The 14,216-nt window shown below is 35.7% G+C and overlaps 1 protein-coding gene across 17 annotated transcripts in view; it reads right to left on the reverse strand.

Annotated features, from left to right (window-relative positions):
- Numb (NUMB endocytic adaptor protein) overlaps window positions 1–14,216 on the reverse strand; it is a 166,733-nt gene that overhangs the window by 82,092 nt on the left and 70,425 nt on the right. For 2 of the 17 annotated variants that reach the window (XM_047540325.1, XM_047540321.1), the window contains 2 exons: window positions 11,138–11,222; window positions 8,628–8,637 (listed from right to left, as the gene is read on the reverse strand). The exons of 11 other annotated variants lie outside the window; for them this stretch is intronic. The gene's annotated coding sequence lies outside the window, so the exon portion shown is untranslated. 4 more of the 17 variants (XM_047540322.1, XM_047540319.1, XM_047540328.1 and 1 more) reach the window with 3 other exon arrangements.

Raw genomic sequence — 14,216 nt, forward strand, 5'->3', positions numbered from 1 at the left:
ATCACCCAACCCACGAGGTTCACCTCCCGATCCTCCGACAACACTCAGCAAACTGATCGCTGACTGCCAGTGGAGCACCAGATGCCTGCTGTTGCCTAGATGTTCACTGTTACAGTACCTGCAGGTTTGATTACACGTGGCTGCCACCATTTTGAGACAACAGCCAGGCCCCATAGGACCCCTGGCCGGACTGACTGAGCCCCATCTCCAGGATCCCTCAGCCCAACCGATCATTCCCTGCCTCTGGGGCCCTCACATCAACTGACTGCTCCCTGCCACCAGGACCCTGACTGCGCCCTATCACCAGGACCCCAGACCGACTGATTGCAACAGGTCTCCAGGATCCCACAACCACACCAAACCAGACCTCCAGGACCCCTGCCTGACCAACAGCATCCCACCTCCAGGACCTCCTGCTGACCATGGTCAACCCTGAGCTGCAGTTCCCCATTTGCCAACACATTTCGAAGCCAGAGCGGCCATCTTGGATAATCCTGGAAGCCGTAGCTCCCATCTTTAGGTGGAGCAAATCCCATCCTGAGACGCCTGCTGGAGGCTTGAAGCTCATTGTCAGGTACCTCTCAAGCATCAGGTTACTGAACACTGGGAGGTTTCACTACTATATGACTGTTATACTGCAGATTTTCTTTTTTCTCCTTATTGAAAAAATTTAAGTTTTTATTTCTTTACTTTTCTTGCTCTCTTTTCTTTTTGTTTATCTGTTCCCTCAGTCTCTTTCTCCCTTTTTGCATGCTAACATCCAATTTCTTTTGATTACACTCGCACCCTTTCTATTATCTAGAACTTCTGTATATTCTTTTCTTATCCCATTAACAGCTACACCCTATATCCCTCTGCATCCTCTTTGTCCTCCATTTGAAACTGCAGACCTTATTGCAAATCTGTTTGTTTTACTGAAGATAATATTTGAACTCATTCTGTTTATTATGATAATTTTGTTATTGTCCTTATAGGGGCTGTTTGGTTTAGGATTGCATAGTGTCTGAATTGGGCACTGCTAATATAGATCTCCCCTTAAAGAAAGGGTTTTGGAAACCTATAGGGCCACTAAGAGCCTATAGGGGGAAATCTGCAATACCCCAGAGCTGCACTGCTAGTGAGGAAGATACATGAACAACATGAAAAAACAAGGGAAGAAAATGATCCAAAAAAATCTAGATTCTATATTAATAGAACCCAATGACAGTATGGTAGAAGAAATGTCAGAAAAAGACTTCAGATTATACATAATTAAGATGATTCGCGAAGCAAAGGATGAGATAAGAGAGCAAATGCAGGCAATGAATGATAATACCAATAAGCAGTTGAAAGAGCAAGTGCAGGAAGCAAAAGATCATTTCAACAAAGAGATAGAGATTCTAAAAAAAAAAAGCCAAACGGAAATCCTTGAATGAAGAAAACAATAAACCAAATGAAAAACTCAATGGAAAGCACCACCAAAAGACTAGACCACTTGGAAGACAGAACCTCGGACAATGAAGACAAAATATTTAATCTTGAAAATAAAGTTGCCCAAACAGAGAAGATGGTAAGAAATCATGAACAGAATCTCTAAGAACTATGGGACATCATGAAAAAACCAAATTTAAGAATGATGGAATTGAGGAAGGCACAGAGATACAAACCAAAGGAATGAACAACCTATTCGATGCAATAATATCAGAAAATTTCCCAAACCTGAAGAATGAGATGGAAAATCAAATACAAGAGGCTTATAGAACACCAAATGCGCAAAATCACAACAGATTCACATCAAGGCACATTATAATGAAAATGCCTAACATTCAAAATAAAGATAGGATTTAAAGGCCGTGAGAGAAAAGCATCAGATTACATATAGGGGGAGACCAATATGGATAGCAGCAGACTTCTCAACCCAGACTCTAAAAGCTAGAAAGGCCTGGAACAACATATTTCAAGCTCTGAAAGAACATGGTTGCCAACCAAGAATCCTATACCCAGCAAAACTAACCTTCAGATTTGAAGATGAAATAAAATCCTTCCATGACAAACAAAAGCTAAAAGAATTTACAAATAGAAAGCCTGTACTACAGAATATTCTCAACAAAATATTCCATGAGGAGGAAATGAAAAACAACAATGGAGGTCAGCAAAGGGAGGAACTACCTTAGAGAAAAACCACTCAAAGGAGAAACCAAGTCTAGTTAAAAATGAAAAATAAGCCCAAATGACTGGGAATACAAATCATACCTCAATAATAACCCTGAACATTCATGGCCTAAACTCATCAATCAAAAGACACAGACTGGCAGAATGGATTAAAAAGAAAGACCCAACAATATGCTGCCTGCAAGAGACTCATCTCAGAAAAAGACATCCACAGAATAAAGGTGAAAGGATGGGAAAAAACCTACCACGCACATGGACTCAGTAAAAAAGTGGGGGTTTCCATCCTTATATCAGATAAAGTGGACTTCAAGCCAAAGTTAGTCAGAAGGGATAAAGAAGGACATTTCATACTGCTTAAGGGAACCATAAATCAGGAAGACATAACGGTAGTAAATATTTATGCTCCAAACAATGACAATGGTGCATCCATGTACATCAAACAAATCCTTCTCAGTTCCAGGAATCAAATAGACTACAACACAATAATTCTGTGTGACTTTAATGCACCACTGTCACAACTCGATAGATCTTCCAAACAAAAACCAAACAAAGAAACCATAGAACTCAATAACACAATCAATAACCTAGACTTAATAGACATATATAGAATATTCCATCCATCAACGAGCGGATTCACTTTCTTCTCAGCAGCACATGGAACCTTCTCGAAAATAGACCATATGTTATGCCACAAAGCAGCCCTTAGGGAATGCAAAAAAATAGAGATACTGCCTTGTATTCTATCAGATCATAATGAACTGAGAATAGAAATCAATGACAAAATACAAAACAGAAATACAGTTTTCTCATAATAGACAAAGGTGCCAAAAATATGAAATGGAGAAAAGACAGCCTGTTCTACAAATGGTGCTGGGAAAACTGGAAATTCATATGCAACAGAATAAAACTAAACCCCTATCTCTCACAAAAATCAACTCGCAATGGATCAAGGACCTTGAAATCAGACCAGAGACCCTGCATCTTATAGAAGAAAAAGTAGGTCCAAATCTTCAACTTGTTGGCTTAGGATCAGACTTCCTTAACAGGACTCCCATAGCACAAGAAATAAAAGCAAGAATCAATAACTGGGATAGATTCAAACTAAATAGCTTTCTCTCAGCAAAGGATACTATCAGCAATACGAAGAGAGAGCCTACAGAGTGGGAGAATGTCTTTGCCATTCATACTTCAGATAGAGCACTAATTTCCAGAATATATAAAGAACTCAAAAAACTCTACACCAAGAATACAAATAACCCAATCTACATATGGGCTGAGGATATGAACAGATACTTCACAGAAGAAGATCTACAAGTAATCAACAAATATATGAAAAAATGTTCACCATCTTTAGTAATAAGAGAAATGCAAATCAAAACTACACTAAGATTCCATCTCACCCCAATTAGAATGGCGATTATCAAGAATACAAGCAACAATAGGTGTTGGCGAGGATGTGGGGAGAAAGGTACACTCATACATTGCTGGTGGGGCTGCAAATTAGTGCAGCCACTCTGGAAAGCAGTGTGGAGATTCCTTAGAAAACTTGGAATGGACCCACCATTTGAGCCAGCTATCCCACTCCTTGGCCTATACCCAAAGGACTTAAAATCAGCATACTACAGAGATACAGTCACATCAATGTTCATAGGTGCTCAGTTCACAATAGCCAGATTGTGGAACCAACCTAGATGTCCTTCAATTGATGAATGGATAAAGAAACTGTGGTATATATACAATGGAATATTACTCAGCCATAAAGAATGATAAAATTATGGCATTTACAGGCAAATGGATGAAATTGGGAATATCATGCTAAGTGAGATAAGCCAATCTCAAAAAACCAAAGGACAAATGATCTCGCTGATAAGTGGATGATGACACATGATGGGGGATGGGAGGGGTTAGTGTTAGGGTTAGAGTTAGAGTTAGGGAGGGGGCAAGAATGGAGGAAGGAAGGACTGTATAGAGGGAAAAGAGGGGTGGGGGGGTGGGGGGGAGGGAAAGAATAACACAATGAATCAAACAACATTACCCTATGTAAATTTATGATTATACAAATGGTATGCCTTTACTCCATGTACAAACAGAGAAACAACATGTATCTCATTTGTTTACAATAAAAAAAAGAATAATAAAATTATGGCATTTGCAGGCAAATGGATGAAATTGGAGAATATCATGCTAAGTGAGATAAGCCAATCTCAAAAATCTAAAAGATGAATGATCTCACTGATAAGCGGATGACGACACATAATGGGGGGTGGGAGGGGGGCAAGAATGGGGGAAGGAGGGACTGTATAGAGGGAAAAGAGGGGTGGGAGGGGTGGGGGGGAGAAAGTAACAGAATGAATCAAACATCATTACCCTATGTAAATGTATGATTGCGCAAATGGTATGCTGTTACTCCATGTACAAACAGAAACAACATGTATCCCATTTGTTTACAATAAAAATAAATTAAAAAAACAACAACAAATAATTAAGTCTTGGCTGTCCTAAAGATTGGTATTTGAGAAAAGAACAATGTCACAGTTTGTATGTCCCAGTTCTCCAGCCACATACTCCTCAGTCCTGATTAATTTAGACCACATGTTCTCTACCAGGGGACAACAATGTATATCCCACAGGTTCTTTGGGTTCAGCAATTCTTTAGGATTATGTACAGACTTGAATGTATGTGTCTGTGCACTTTCTTCTACTTTCATCAGAATCTCAAAGGATTCTATAATGACATAAAATTTACTACTGATTTAAATGGTCATCCAAAATCCTTATTTGGCTTTACATTTAGGTTTCTGCCTTATGAATTTTCATGTCCCCACTTATTTTGTCCACAAAACTTCTCCTGTTATTTTGATTCAGGGTTTTCCTATTTTCTCCTTAAAGATTATCATGGAAAGTTAAAGCTTCATAAAACAAGGAAGGACCCTGTCTATTTAAAACTTCAGTCACAGGTGGTTTCAAAGAAAGCTAAAGTTAAACCTATAGATTTTTTTTTTTAACAAAAAGCTTTTCTTGTAGTTACAAAACCAATCTTTAGTTGGTTATTTGCCTTTTACTGATTTCCAATTGACAAGCTGAATTTGTGACTCAGCAACACTTACCTTTTAAGTCATGTTACAATTTTATAGATAAGACATATGGCCATCATCCTCAACCACACAACATACATACACTGACTGACTTCCTTAGGATCATATTACTTCAGGAATTCAATCTTTACTTTGAGAACAAAATAATTTTGTTCTGATAAAGCAAAGACTGATTTAGCAAGGAACATCTTGATGAAAAAGGGCAGAACTGCTGAGAATGCTAGCCTACTTTTTACACTGACTTTCCTCCTCTAAGCATCTGTCAAGTGTGGGATGAGAAAAGGTGTTGGAATCTGGAGAGAGAGAGACTGGAATAAAAATATATTTGGTTCCAAGAATGAAAGGTAGGGGGCAGGGAGAGAGGTAGAAAGAAAAGTCAGTTAAAAACAGTTCTGTTCCCTTTTACTGATAAATAACTTGGCAATTTATCTACATACATCTCTTTAATCATCTCTAACTGTAGAGTTCTCCCCTTATCCAAACCATGAATAAAACACTTCTGAAATGTATCTCAATCTGTCCACTGATCCTACCTCTACCTCCAGAATCACCATCTCTTATCTGGACTAGTATACTACCAAGCAGGATTTATCTCTAGTCCTTCTATTATTCCTCTCTGATCAACTGTGTATAATGTAGCTAGTGTAATCTTTTAAACATACAAAATGTATCATGGCACTGCTTAACAGTTCCATGGCTTTTAATGCACTTTCAAATTAAATCCAAACTTTCAGCATTCAGTGAGTCAGTATAACACAATAGTTCACGCTGCTCAGAAAGTGCTTGGAAGAGTGCCTAGCATTTGTCATATCACAAATGCTCAGTAAATGTTATCATATCAAGGCATGGTCCTACCTGACTACCTTGAAGTGGCACTTCCCTCTCTATGATCCTTTTGGTTGAATGCAAGCTTGTTTCCAATTTGAGCCTGCTATTTTCCTCACCTTGAAATGTTTTTCTCCCAGATCCTTCAAGTGCTTCTGTTTACCCGTCATACTTCAAGTCTTAACCTAAATTTTCTCTCTCACTGATGAGGTCCTTTAAACTTCCTAAACACCATTCTATATAATTCTTTATTACTATACTATTTTTATTTCCTTCATAGTGCTTTACAATTTGTAATTAATTTCATTTATTCAACTTTTCCTTGAACATGATCAGATACTTTAACAGCCATTCAATAAAATTTCTACCTTCCTTTTAAAGGTTTCTGTTCTAACCAAAATAATCTTAACTAAGTATATATCTCTTCTCATCAATAAGTTGAATAATTGGTCACTAATATTAACACTCCACAGCCTGGATGTAATTCATTATACCTACACACTTCCCTTAATTGTTACTTAAATAATACCCTGTGTCCAACAAAGTATTGTGGTAGGTGCTGGAAGAAGAGTCAGAATAGGAAAATTCTTTCCTGGGGGCTGACATCTAGCTGAGTGGTAAACACTTGCCTAGCAAATGCGTGGCCCTGGGTTCAACTGCCAGTACCATAAATAGATTTAAAAAAAATTAAAAAGCAAACTTAAAACACACACACACAAACCCTTCTTTAAGGCTTTAAGGTCTTGAATATTAAGTAGAATGGAGGAGACAAAGGGGGCACAAGGTAGGAAGAAGAACCACGGTAGTGTGTAAAAACACCTATTTTATCAAGGTTAATACAGCATCAATTGCAAGCTGCACCAGTATTTTACATTTCACTAAGGAAGAAAAAATGCTACCAAAATTATTAATTGTTCATTAATTAATATATGAATAGTTAATGAATTCCAAGAGGAGATACATGCCAATTCCAGAGATGTTAAAGTATGAGAAGAAAATGCACGAAGAGGAGAGAGAGGAGAAGAAAGAAAAATTAACATTCTACTATTAACACACAATCAATCTTCCAGGAACCTCACCAAGTATCAAGACATAGAACACTGGTTATCCATGTTTGTTATCAGGAAGGGGAGAAGGGTCCAGTGAAGAGAGGTCACAGAGCAATTCTTATTTTTTTAAAAAAGTTTCTACTTGCCTATATATCTTTGCCCACCCTTTTATATTTAACTTTTCTAGATTACTCTGTTTTAAACGTCTCTGTAGCACATAGTTGAGCCTTGCTTTACAATTCAAATTGAAAAACATTTTTTTTTAAAAAAAAGGTGAATTAAGTATAACAAAAAGATTTATGTTTTAAAATTCACATATTTCAAAACTGTTTACTAGTCATACTTCAAGTCTTAACCTAAATTTTATCTCACTGATGAGATAAATGATCTGTGGATCACAGTTCATGGTTTAAAAAAGGTGGGGCATCTTTTATCATAATAAAATTTTTAATTTAAATATATATAATTAGTAATGAATACTCATGGACTGATTTTCAAAATTCACGAGCTGCCCTTTTTTTTTTTTTTGTACCAGGGCTTGAACCCAGGGGCACTTAATTACTGAGCCATATCCCCAGCCCTTTTTGGTATTTTATTTAAAGACAGGGTCTTGCTGAGTTCCTGAGGCTGGCTTTGAACTTATGATGCCCCTGTTTCAGCCTCCAGAGCTGCTGGGATTACAGGTATATGCCACTGCACCTGGCATGAGCAGCTTTTAACAATACCAAATGTTTACATTAGAACTTATATAAGGGCTGTGGGTATAGCTCAGTGGTAAAGTGCATGCTGGGTTTAAGCCCTAGCACATGCCTGTGCGTGCGCATGCACACACCCACACCCACAGGAGGAGAAAAAAAATAGGAAAAGAAGACCAATAATTTATAAGCATCTATTTTAAGGAATCATAGAAACAAAATATACAGAAATTAGAAGTAAATAACTCTTTCAGTAACATATTAGAGTGACTGTTTAAACAATTCTCACTGAAAACAACTAAAAGTGATAAATAAAATTTTATTTAAAAAATATCTTAAATATGCTGAAAAGCTGACAACATGCTAAAGGAATTACCAGACCAAAATCCATGAAAAAGCAGAAACCCAAAGAGACAAGTGGCATAATGAAATTGATTTTCCCCTGCTGACCTCTACAAGCATGATTTCAGTTTTGATGGTCTCTTGGGAAAGAATAGAAGTCAAAATTCAGAGCCCACCCACTACATAAAGATTCCTTTTCACAAAAAGCTGGAACCCTACTGCCTTCCCACACCCGAAAGTTTTATCCTCAGGAAAAAAGTGAACCAGAAATATATTCATTCTACCCCAATCCACACCTAACTCAAAGGACTACAAGGAAAGTTACCTTCTTGTTGTTGAACAGAACAAAGATTCCCAAGAGGTTAAAAACACAAGCAAGCCCACATATGTATTTGCAACTCAAATGTACTTCACTTGGTAGTCTAAAATACCTCCAGGAATGAATTTAAAGTTTCATGGATCCACAGTACCTTGAGGTACCTGGAAAAAAACAAAAGCAAACATCTTGATCTAATACGGTTCTACCTTGGGTCTCCAAGAATATTCACATACTTTTTCCAGGGAAAATAAGCAGTTTATAATGATAATCTCATACAGGATAGAAAACAAACTGAAATCCATATCTAGCATAGCTTAGGAAACTTCAGAAACTTTAGAAAACCAAAACACAAAGCGGTCTCCAAAAGCAACTGGAGACAAAAAGGACAGGCCCCAAAGAACAACTAATTGGGGTTAATTTTTCTATAGTAACAACTGAAACCAGAAAAAGAATCGAATTATTCAGGGGGGTACAAAATATTGGCAATTCATAATTCTACATCTAATTAAATAACTATCAAGAATGAGGGTGATAAAACTACTTTCAGATACAAACTTAAGAGTTTACTACAGAAAAATCACATTAAAGAGACCTCTAAGGCTAGGGATACTGCTTAGTGGTAGAGCATTTGTCTAATGAAACTCAATACTCATTCTTCATACACAAAAGTATCTCAGCCAACTAGGAATAGAAATGTCTTTAAAGAGTATAATAAAAAAAAATCTACAAGATGAGGCTGGGGTATAGCTCAGCTATAGAGTCTGTTGCTTGGCATACATGAGGCTCCAGGTTCAATACTGTGTGTGCACGCGCACGTGTGTATGTGTGTGAGAGAGAGAGAGAGAGAGAGATATGAATGGGTGGGTAGGTAGGTAGACAGAGGATCTCATGTTTTCTATACTGGTCTCAAACTCAAGGGCCCAAGTGATTCTCGTGCCTCAGTCTCTTGAGGACTAGAGGTGCATGCCATCATATCGAGCTCTGCAACACTATTGTTAATGGTGAAACCTAAGACATTGCCTTTAAAAAAAAATCGAGTACAACATAAAGATCCCAAATATTAACAGTTCTACTGAATACAGTTATTGGAGTCCTAACTAGTGCTGTAAGGCCAGAAAAAAATATTAAATGTGTAAGCACCAGAATTTTCATTTACAATAGTTTAATTGATTACATAGGAAATTATGAACCATTCATAGAGAAATTATCAGAATAAGACAATTCAGGAAGATGAGTGAATATAAACCTGTTTATTTTCTTTAAAAAGCTCATATGAGCAAATAGAAAAATGTAAAGAAAAAAATATACAACATTAACAATAAGTTATCTACTAATTAAAGACACCATTATGTTAAAAAAAGAAAAAAATTTACTGAAAGATATCTTAAAATATCTAAATAATGAGAAAGATATGCTATGATCAAGAACAATAAGGTTCAATGCCAAAAAGTAAGGGATTAAATTAAAAGCATGCATAGATTAAAAGCTAGAGAGATCATATGCATATAAAAGACAAGTCCCATTCTTTAATAGCTTGTGAAATTTTGCAAATTTGACTCAAATTACCTCCCATACAGCAAGTAATCATAGGTACAATTCATCACTAATCATAGGTATTTTAATTAATTTGTAGTAAAAGTTGATACAGCACTTTAGAACTCCGACAACTGCAATAAACAAGTATGGCTGGGTTCTAGTTGAATATACTGTGGTTCTATTGTTCTAAGGTCAGTCAGCGTACATTCACTATACCATAAACTACCACTCCCACAAGTGATGGAATGTTGCCCACATTTACATTTTGATTCTTAGTAATGATCTGTCAACACTGTTAAAACACCATGTCCTTAAAAGTCACCTGAAAATGTAGAAATTTACTCTGAAACTGTACTCTCAGTGGAAAATAGATAAAATACATTAATAAACAATGATCCTATTAGGCTCAAAAGGTGTCTCTAGTGGAACTATGTGTGGTCTTTATATATGTTACACCCCTGTACATGTAAAACTTATAAGCAGTTATCCAATTTGTTTTATAGTAGATCTGAACTTGACAAAGTGAAAGATTTCCTTTAGATCTAATTTTAATTTTGGTTTATATAAGTTTTGTGATATCCTACTTTGCTGCCTAAGCTTTGCTCTACCTAAATTTCCTAAAAGAATTAGAAATAATGATCATTTGCTTTACTACAGTTGCTTAAAGATGACAATACTTAAAGCTGAAATTTACTGAATGCTTGCTATGTGCCAGGCACTCCTCTAAGTGCTAGTCCATATTACACTACTTAATTTTCACAACAATCCTATCAGGTTGATAGTAACACTGCCACCATTTTACAGATAGGAAAACTGAGGTATAAAAAGTTAAGTAACTTTTCCAATGTCACATAATAAGTAAGTGGAAAATTTAAGAGATTCATACCCCAGTAGTCTGACTCCAGAGCCCAAACCCTTAGTAACTACATTATGCTGCTTTCCACAATATATTTAAAAGCTAAAGGAAATTATTATGAAGGACAAAAAAAACCTCTCCATTTAAAATTAGTTGTAAGAGTTAAGTAACAGGCAATATTAATACTATAACAACTTATCATAGGTTGATAATTCACAGCTATTTCAAAGTGTCATGGCTATGATGAATAGTTTTGAAGCTGGACAGACCTGGCTCTGAATCTTGGCTGTGCCCTTTACAAGCTGTGTAACTTTGGACAAGTTTCATAACTTCACCAAGCCTCAGTTTCCTCATCTGTAAAATGAGAATAATAAACATCTCACAAAATTGTTGTCAGTAACATAATTATTGCTATATGATACTAATATGGTAAAACAAAGGTACACAAAATAAAAAAGAGGAGGCTTTCAATTTTCTCCCAGAAAACAAAACTTTATTATAATGACATAATGAAGATGATTACTTCAAGTTACTGCAGCAACCGAAATATTCACACATTAATGTAGAACCACAGTCTTCAATAATACATAACATCAACAAAAAAAATGCCCCTACATAAAAAAAAATGCCTAGAGGTAAATTACTGGATCTTTAAAACAAAAATACTTTATATGCATACAGAAAGAGGCAAACAGAACACTGTTATTTATTGAGAGCAATTCCCACAAATCCCATTCCATATACATCCCTTCTAAGTATTCAAGGGGCCCAAATGAAAAGAGCTATGTCAGGATGGATTTATTCCTGGTACTGATAGAAAATAATTTTTATGAGAGAAAAACAAAGAAAAGTAGGGTAGAAAATGAAACCAGGGTTATTGGAATACAAGAAACTTACTCAAAACAACCTAGAGTATCTCCACATTTAATTCCACAATCATATCTGTATCTTCTTTTTCATAAAAGAAGACAAAAACTTCTATTCATTTTCTTATAGCAAATAATATTTTCTCAAAGTGGTAAAAAAAAAAAAAAAATTGGATTGGAATGTTTTTGTTCTATATATTTCTTCTGTCCCAGAGGAAAAACATGATTGGTATAGGGTAAGTAGTAGAGTCACAGTTATAGAACTGGGATTGAATCTTCATAAATAAAAAGTGGTCAAATATAAAATATAGCTGGGCACAGTGGTGCCAGCAGCTCGGGAGGCTGAGGCAGGAGGATCCTGAGTTCAAAGCCAACCCCAGCAAAAGCAAGATGCTAAGCAACTCAGTGAGACCCTATTTCTAAATAAAATACAAAATAGAGCTGGGGATGTAACTCAGTGGTGGAGTGCCCCTGAATGCAATCCCCAGCAACACCCACCCAAATAAATAAGTAAATAAAATATGTATATTGAAGACCCTTTGGTTTATGGAGAAAATTACACAAGCAAAATTAAGTTTTGAAATGGCATTCATAGATTGACTATTTGTATCTATCATATACACTATAATCACAATAATTAGGATTTGAATTTGAAATATCTCCCCAAAACTGTTGAAGGCTTGATTCTCAAGGTAGAAGTGTTCAGAGGTAGCAACTCTGGAAGGTGACTGGATCATGAAGGATCTAACCAGATCAAAGACCCTCAGTAAATGTATAATGAATGAACAATATTGAATGTTGGGGGATGGTTGAAACTTAGGAGATGAAGCCTAGTTGGAGGAATTAAGTCTTTGAGGGTGTTCCCTTAAAGCTTATGTCTTATCCCTGGCCTCCTCTCCGCACCATAAGGCTAAGCAGCTTGGATCTGCCATCTGCTCCCCTGACATGATGTTCTGCCTTTCCACAGGACTAAATACAATGAATCCAGCTGACCATGAACTGAAACCTCTCAAACTACAAGCCAAAATAAAACTTTCCTACATTTAAGTAGATTTATTCAGGTATCTTGTCACAGTGACAGAAAACTGATAAATACACTTGATGTTAGGTGAGGTACAGAAAAATAGTAACAATTTCTAAGCTCTAGGATCTCATAGTATGTGGGCAGTATCAGATTTCAAATCCTAATATTTCAGCTCTGCTTTTAATACTCAGAACACTAGGGGATGGGGTGAAGTTTTCCCCCCTTTTTTTCATTAACAGTTTATAGCATTTAATAGATGTACTGTCTTTCATGTAGCCTCACATTTGAAGTTATGAGAACATACACATGGCTTACAACTTTTACTTTATACATTTCCTTGGCCACCAAGTATTTTAAAAGTGTGCCACCTTTTAACCTTTACTTTTTTTTAAGTTGAAAGTGGTACTTTTTCTATATATGATGCAATTCACATCAATTGAAGTTAAGTGTAATCTCAGATATCATCATATTTTAAAATCACACTATGGAAATATCACCTGCGTTCTGTCATTTGTCAGATTTATCTTTTTTTTTTAACCTTTAGCATTAAATTAAAAAAATAAAATTGGGATCACTGAAAAAAAGAACATTAAAAATACTATATGATAGAACACTTAAATGCTTTAAGACACAAATTGATATGTGCCTTAAGAGAAGTTGAGATTACTGAGGTAGAGGGAATAAATGAAGAAAGATTTCATTGAAGATGTAGAATTTGAAAAGTGAGATTCAAAAAAACTCTAACTTTGGAATATAAAACAATTTAAACCAAAAAGTTTTCCTTTTGTCTATAAGAAGGTATATATTGCCTGTCAGCTACTATTAAAATTGAGACTGGAAAATGAAAATTAAGTAAATCTAAGAGAATATTTTCAAAAAGGAGTTTGACAAGAATAGCTATATCATTAATTGCCATTTACTTTCAAATACTACCTTAGAATTTTATACTAAGAAACTTGAAAAATTAAGAAGAAAAAAATATTTGAAATAACTGAGGTTGTTCACTCTTTCAGTTATTAATACTTCATAAGCTTCTGAAAAAGAGTAATTAAAAAATACAACGGACACAAAATTTAGCTCTAAGAATTAAGACAGCAAAACACAACAGGATATGGAATGAGTTACATAGAGATGGCTAATAAAAAGACGACTAGTTGTCCAAATCTGATTGCACCTTCAAAAGAGGAATTTACCATATGAATCTTTACACAAAAGGCACTGAAAATGTGTCTTTAGTAACAGATTTATATAGAATATAAACATCTTTTAACAATTAAGTATAACACATACAGAAGTACCCCAATAAGTATATGGTTCAATTACTTTTCACAAAAAAGCACATTTATGTAACTAGCACCCAGATTAAGATACAACAGTAGCATTCTAGATTCCTCTTATGCTTCCCTCTTCCTAGTAACCCATTTTTTCTCCCTACAAAAGATACCATTATAATTTCTA

The sequence above is a fragment of the Sciurus carolinensis genome, chromosome 2, assembly GCF_902686445.1.
Source record: "Sciurus carolinensis chromosome 2, mSciCar1.2, whole genome shotgun sequence".
NCBI lineage: Eukaryota > Metazoa > Chordata > Mammalia > Rodentia > Sciuridae > Sciurus > Sciurus carolinensis.